Source organism: Myotis davidii, unplaced genomic scaffold, assembly GCF_000327345.1.
Source record: "Myotis davidii unplaced genomic scaffold, ASM32734v1 scaffold6, whole genome shotgun sequence".
NCBI classification, from domain to species: domain Eukaryota; kingdom Metazoa; phylum Chordata; class Mammalia; order Chiroptera; family Vespertilionidae; genus Myotis; species Myotis davidii.
The window spans coordinates 3,691,873-3,699,737 of NW_006383011.1; the positions used below are offsets into that span (position 1 = coordinate 3,691,873).

Sequence of the window (7,865 nt, forward strand, 5' to 3'; positions counted from 1 at the left end):
CGCACCGGAGCCGGGAAGGCCCGGATCCTCCTCGCACACACCCAGTCCCTCCGGCCCCAGCGCTCTTGCAAACCCCAAAGTCGGTCTCGGGGGCCACCCAGCTGGTAAAGGAGAAAGGCTCTCCCCATCTCAGAGAGGGAAACACACCCTCCTAGGGGGGCGGTGGGAAGTCCGTCCCGCCCCTCCCACCCCGCCGCCGAGACCCACCTTCCTCCTCTTGCTTCAGCAGCTGGGAGGTTGGGGGCGTTGATGGCGCCCCGGGAAGAAGGCTCGCAGGCTGAGAGGCTGTCACCTCAGAGGCACCCTTTCACCTTCTCTCTCTCCCCTCGCACACGCACACCTTGAATCCCTCGCCAGCGGTGGCAGCCCAACTGCTGGTCCCCTCCGCCCACCCAGCCGGCGGCGCCGGAAACCTTAAAGCCCCCACTTTCGCCTAAATAATTCCCCTCCCCCCTCCATTTGGAGCAGCCCCCTCAATGCGGAAACGTTCCTGCCGCACAGACGGACAGGAGCAGCCGCCAGTCAGGAACGGAGGCGGCGCAGGGTCTGGCCAATGAGATAAGCGATGGTGGCAGGGGGCGGGGCGTCTGCGGCTCTAGGAAGCCCAGCCAGCCAGGGTGGGCGCGGAGCCAGAGGAGGGAATTCCGCGCGTGGGATCCGCACTTGAGGCGGCGCAGCAGGGATGTCTCACCAGTAAAATACCCAGCTTTCTACTGCTACTTCAGCAAGGGAGTGGGTTAACCATTTTGCAGTCCGTAGATAAGTTCCCGCTTACCTGAGGTTGACGAGAGATACCTATCCGGCGAAGAGAGGCAGAGCACAGCAACTACCCCTAGAGAGCCAGGCCCTTCTCACAAACTCTACTCACAATATGTGGTCTGGGAAGGGCGAAGATGCCCTGAGGAGTAAACAGTGGGGTGTATGGGGCCCGCTACTAGTAGGAGGGATTTAGAGCGTGGAAGTGCCGAATGAAGGCTCGCCCACCAGAACCCCCACGTCCGGTTCCTATTCCTGTAGAGATGTCTGCTGTGCTAGGCGCTTACTTTTCTGATCAACGTGGAAATGGCTTACGTAACCCTTCAAGGGATGCTTACCTTTTAATATATTCGCCAAGTCCTTAAAGAGCGAGGATGTTAAAAGAACGTGGGCAGTGGCCGGGGTCTGCCCTAGGGCCGCCCCCCCCTCGCGAACCCGCCTTTCTTGTAAGACTCCGTGCACCGGTCAGTGGGTGCATCTTAGATTTTGTGCTTCATGACTCAACCAACCTACATCAGGACAGGTGAATTGTCAGCCCTCTTTTGGGTGCCTTCAGTAAACCAGGTGGTTCTTAGAAGAGTTTGGACAACACACTAATCAACAAAGGTAAAGTGAGAATTTCTAAATGACACATTCTCTAAACAAACTTCAATTTTTTTGAGTGCCGCATATTTATATAGGAATATTAGACAACACAGAAAAGGCCAGTGATTCATTTGTCATACTAGAGAATGACAACTCTTGTCACTGTATTTCTTATGTGAAATCCAAAAAGATTACACCCAAAGACCTATCAGCTATAAAATAATTTCCCCAATAAAACCAAAGAAGTACCTAAAATCCAGATGCCTGCATTTTTAAGAATGGCATTTGGGGACTGAAGATCTTAACCAGAATCTCCACATCTTTTGTGTACAGTAGAGAAATTGTTCCAGCTCTAAGTAAGGGCTATTTAACAATCTGCATTAACACCAAAATAAAACACCACTAAAAAATTTGGACCCCATACGGTTGCTTAGCTTGCACTAGATACAGGACAATGAAGAATCTTTAATTATACAAGGTTTATTGTAAAAAGGAAAATCAATTATTTTTTATCTTTGCAGAAGATTAAGGGAGAGAAAGTGAGTTTTAATTGGGAAAGAGCATTTGGTAATACTTAAGAATGACATCTTGATTTATGAGTAATTATATATTGAGATATGATACCAAAGGATGTTGTACATGTGCTGCCTCAAGAAATTTCCAAAAAAATAAGTACCTGTCTTGAATGGTTAAGTCTATAACCACCCAGATGCTGCCTGTTAAGAGACTACTACAAGCTATATTCCTAAATATTATTTTTAAATAGTGCCCTGTAAATGGAATTTCCTCATACAGTGGCTTCTTTTAATCTTGAACCCCAAAAGATTTTGTAAAAGAGGATCCCACTCACTCAGAACCACTAGAAACAACCTCACTTGGCAGATCATGTGGGGTTAAGGAAGACCATGGCCATGGAGCAATTTCAAGTCGGTTTAGAAGGCAGTTGCCTAGTTCTCTATATATCTATACATTTAATACTTGAAAAATTGCGCTGTGTGTGTGTGTGTGTGTGTATGTATGTTCAACCCTTTTTTTTTTTCATAATACACTACTATGGAGTTACCTGTCAAGGTGTATGATGCTGCTATATATATCATGAGAAATCTGTAAAATGCATAGATAGATTTACAGATAAGCCTTGGGAGAAACTTGGGGGTATCTAAAGGACGAAGAAGATGGGGGGCTGGGAAGGAGTGTGTGTGCAGGGATGAATTGTAATGGATTGGAAACTAAAAAGAAGCCTGACAGCCAATATTTCACTGGTACCATATGCTACCACCTAAGGATAATATAAATTCTGCCCATACCTTTCTCTTTCCTTCTTTCTACTGCCCCTTGGGAACTTGAGAAAATTCCGTTTCATTTAACTAGTCCCATGTCCTGGCATGTATAACAACCTTGCCATATCACTTTCTATTTTTTTTTTTTACATAAGAACATTCTATCGACAACAAGGAGACAATGATTATTGCCCTATTTCTAACCATCATTTTTTGTGTCCTTTAGATTTAGTGTTTGGCACAGTGTCTGGTACATAGCAAACACTTAGTAAGTATATACTGAATGACCAATTTATTGCCATTAAATCTTTTTAACTCCAGTATTGTATCCATTACTCTTTGAGAGCTGTAAACAAGATTTTTAAAATTTATATTTAGAGGTATTTGTTTCAGTTATTTCCACCTGGAATATCAACTTGTGCCAACATATAAAAATAGTAGCAGCAAATGCAACATTCTGATGACTTGACAGTAAGCTTTGCTAACTACCTATCATAGTCATTATCCAATAAGGGGTGGTTTAGAAATTGCTAAAGCATGAAATAAGTATACAGATCAGTAATGTGTATGGGTTTGGGTTTTTTGTCTATCCTACCCCACTTCCCTTCACACAAGAAAATAAAGCAATGCAGTTTTGTAAAAAATGTTAGACACATAAATTTTCAGTCATGCCTGAAGTGTTTCGCCAAGAGGCCAGGTAACAATTATACACCAGACTGTTGCCCACACTCAATACACAGCATTGGCTCCCACCTGTATCCATCATAAATCCTAGGTCACTCACATGAAAGAGGAAAGAGGGGGCTACTATTGGTCAGAAGTTGCCAGTTACTGATTAGATCTAACAATAGGGCATTTCACGTGAGTCAAAAGATAACCAAACAGGGTTAACTGGAAAGTGCTATCAAATAATATCTGTGAGACGGACTACTAATGAATGAGTAGTCTAAAAATGAACAACGTTTCCAAAGACTTGAGGAAGAGAAAGACTTCATTCTTTCCTGTTGCCAGCATCGTGTTGTTAATGAATCAGGAAGTTTGCTGAAACAAGTTATGAATTTAAATTATGACATATCCTTCGATTTGTTCATAGTATGAAATTAAATTACATCGGAAGGTTATATAACTTGTATATCACAACAGTAGCAATTATTTCAAATAACTAAGCTGCTTTAAAAACAGGGTTGTCTCACATTACAGATAATTATCTAAAGAGTTGAAAAACCAATCTTCTAAGTAGTTTTTAAAAATCATCAGGCTCTCAAGAATGCAGTTTAACCACAACATGCATTATCTTGTTCACATCAAGAATTCTACTCTACATTCTCCTCTGAAAGTTGCTTAGAAGACAGGTCCTTACTATGTTGTCTCCTGTTTCTCATGTGCTGTATGATGCCCAGAGGAGAGTGTTGATGAGGATTGGTGATGCCCATGGAACTGTATCTCACTCATGTGCCAAACTACATCTCCAGACCCCCCTTGATTGTAGAGACAGAAGAGTTATTTCCTCTGGTGAGTAGGCACAGGAATTACCATTTAAAAAATCCTGTATTCGCTCGGGGGGTTTTTAACAAACATAGATCATTATATAATTATAATTTGGAAATACAAAAAAAAAAGCACACTAAGAAATAACACATCTCTTACTAAACTACTAAGAGAATAGACATTATTCTTTTCTGTAGTGATGTATGTAGGTAATGAGGTTACTTATTCTTAGTGAGTTTGAAATCCTCATAGAAAAGAGCTGTGAAATAGGAAAGCATTCAGTTTAACTCTATTTTTTCCTCTTTCAACCATATTAAAGATGCCCTATTGTGCATTCCATCAAATGTCTTTTGATGGTTTTCCAAACATCTCTGCCTCTGGCAGCTTACTAAATTTCCTGCCAGTGCCACCACTGGGAAGGGAAGGATAAAGAACTTCTGTTTCCTAACTTAGCCTCAGGGAATTTATTTTAAACATTTCATACTCACCATTCTAACTAAATATTAAAGAGAAGATTCTCAGGATTATCCTTTGAATGAGGCCTAAATAATTAGGTAATTTATATCATTAAATGTGTAATATAAATTAGGGAATAAAAAAGTAACACTATTTTTCCTTTTCTAGAATGAAAAGGAGAATTACATATTTAGAGAAATCACCACAGGAAAAACTGTGGCATAATAATGTTAAGTTCTGATACCATTTTTAACTGACTTTTTAGAAATGTGTAGTAGGGCATTTCACTTGAGTCCAAACATAACCAAACAGTGTTAACTGGAAAAAAATATCAAATATTATCTTTGAGATGGACTGCTAATGAATGAGTAGTATTTCTTTTTTAAAAGGTAGTTCTTTTGAAAAATATTCTTTGGTAGTCCTTAAAAAAAATAAGGTAGTCTAAAAAATAAAATAGTTCTTTAAAAAAAATCTCACTAGTACCAAAATGCTGACAATAAATTACTGTACTCTTGCCTTACCTCTCTTCATCCAGCCCTGCACCATTTTCTTCTGAAAATTACCTCAGTTATATATACAATATAGTTATTTCTAAGTGCTTATATTGCTATTTCTTTGGTTTCTGGATTTTAGGCATTATATGTTTCAACTTCCTAGTATAATAGATAAGGATTCTGCTCACTTATTTCCCAAACTTTTCCTCCTCATGACACAGAGAGAAATGATAATATTTGTATGGCAATTAGGGTAACCTGAAGGGAATTTTGTGGATATCTATATTGAACATGGTGAAAAATCAATTGCTTAAAAAATACATGAAATTATAAAAATAAAAATGAGTGCAAATAATAGGGGAAATATTACATATAATTTGTATAAAACTTTTAAGATAAAATCTTTTCAAATTTTTGAATGAGAAATTTGAACTTCCTCATAAACATAAACTTTTTGAATAGGGTTTTATGTTTAAAATAGCTACACATAGTTTCTGATCAAGACTTTCAAAATGATAATCTCTTCAAATTCTTGAAATCACTGTGGTTGACTGAATAATGGCCCTCCAAGATATCCAGTTCTTAAACCCTGAAACGTGTAAATGTTACCTCAGATGATAACAGGTATTTCAAAACTTATTAAATTAAGGATTTTAAGATGGAGAAATTATCCTGGATGGGTCCTAAATGTAATCACAAGTGCCCTTATTCTATATAATAAAAGGCTAATATGCAAATTATCCCCTCGGGAGTTTGACCAACCAGGAGTTCGATCACTCGCTTTGACATACGCTGACCACCAGGAGCAGCGTGGAATGAAGGAAGGTCCTGGTCAGCAGCCGGAAGGCCCCAATCGGCCCTGATCTCCAGCCAGGCCTAGGGACCCTACCGGTGCATGAATTTCATAAACAGGGAGAGATTTGAAGACAAAAAGAAAAAAAGCAATGTGATGATGGAAGCAAGAAGAGAAAAGGCAATGTGATTTGAGGCCATGAACTAAGGAATGAAGAAAACATTCAGAAACTGGAATAGGCAAGGACATGATTTTCCCCTAGAGCAGTGATGGCGAACCTATGACACATGAGTCAAAGGTGACACACGAACTCATTTTTTTGGTTGATTTTTCTTTGTTAAATGGCATTTAAATATATAAAATAAATATCAAAAATATAAGTCTTTGTTTTACTATGGTTGCAAATATCAAAAAATTTATATATGTGACACGGCACCAGAGTTAAGTTAGGGTTTTTCAAAATGCTTAACACTCCAAGCTCAAAAGGTTCGCCATCACTGCCCTAGAGCCTCAAGAGTTGGTGTGGGTGGCCCTGGTATCACCTTGATTTTAGTCCATGGAAACTCATTTCAGACTTCGGGCTTTCATAATTGTAAGAGAATAAATATATGTTGTTATAAACCACTCAGTTTGTGGTCATTTGTTTCATCAGCCAAAGGAAATACAGTCACCATTCATGAAAAACATTGCACAACTGGTGATAAAATTTTTTTAACCATTTCTTTTGCAACCATTTAAAAATGTATGAAATTATAATCAGAGACTCTAACATCTCTTTTTTTATTGACAACCACAGGATGAAATCTGATTTGATAATTGGCACAGAGTCTGACTGATAATTATTTCCTGTGTTGCCTTGCCATAACATTAATCTCACATTATTACTTGATTATTTTTACCAATTAAATATCTATTTTCCCCCCATAGACTGTGCTTCTAGGTGAGTAAGCTGATGCTACTGTCCCTAACATTTAAATTAAATAGAACTTTTTTCTATCAAGTATTTTAAAATAATGATGAAACTTTAATTCATAAAACATACATGCGTTATTGGATTAGTTAGATCAAACTATTTTGGATCCCATTAAAAGGCCACATCAGCTGCAAACAATCAGAAGTATCTGATGCCAGTGAAGTAAGAGTTTGAAAGCCATCAGAGTTGCACCATCCAGGATCTCCATGCTGGATGCAATGTGCTAAGCACAGCCAAGGAGTTATTCTACCATCTGGACATCTACTTTAGCAGCCAGCTACCAAGCATTGTATGCTGTTATTCACCATGGTAAAGAAGCTATGGAATTACTGGATGTTTTTCATCATCCACTCCACCTGTAGATTTGCTGCACCTCTTGGGCCACCCTCTGATAAAGGCTGCTAGCAGCTTGAGGCAACCAACTCAGAGGAATCCCAATATCATGCCTCACAGCTGTAAGCCATTTGAAGCATAGAATTAGAAAATTCTGGTCTGTATTACCCCTCCCATCACTGCTGGTCAGACACCAAAAAAAAAAACAAAAAAACAAACAATATTATTGTTCCACATTATGTCCCAATTTTTATACTCCCTCTACCCTCACACAAATATAGTTCAAATTTTATTTTATGTTAATTAGTTAAGCTGCTGAGAAGGAAATATACCTGTTTACTCCTTTTTAAAAGTATATGTGTGTGTGTGTGTATATATATATTGATTTCAGAGAGGATGGGAGAGGGAGAGATAGAAACATCAATAATGAGAGAGAATCATTGATCGGCTGCCTCTTGCATGCCCTACACTGGGGATCTGGAGACCTGGATATTGAGCCCAACAGGAATCAAACCGAATTGAACCATGACCTCCTGATTCATAGGTCAAAGCTCAATCACTGAGCCACGCTGGCTGGACCCTACCTATACTCCTTACCTTCATACCTAATTGTGTGTGTGTGTGTGTGTGTGTGTGTGTGTGTTTCTGAAATCCTTTGATATACTTGTTTTTGCACTTTTATTTTGAACTTTAGGCTTTTTTATAGA

The 7,865-nt window shown here is 39.3% G+C and overlaps 1 protein-coding gene across 1 annotated transcript in view; it reads right to left on the bottom strand.

The window, feature by feature from the left end:
- UGP2 (UDP-glucose pyrophosphorylase 2) overlaps nucleotides 1–456 on the bottom strand; it is a 46,714-nt gene extending 46,258 nt beyond the window's left edge. Inside the window, exon 1 of the mRNA XM_006778545.2 lies at nucleotides 208–456. The gene's annotated coding sequence lies outside the window, so the exon portion shown is untranslated. The remainder of the gene's footprint in view (nucleotides 1–207) is intronic.
- Nucleotides 457–7,865: the final 7,409 nt, after the last annotated feature.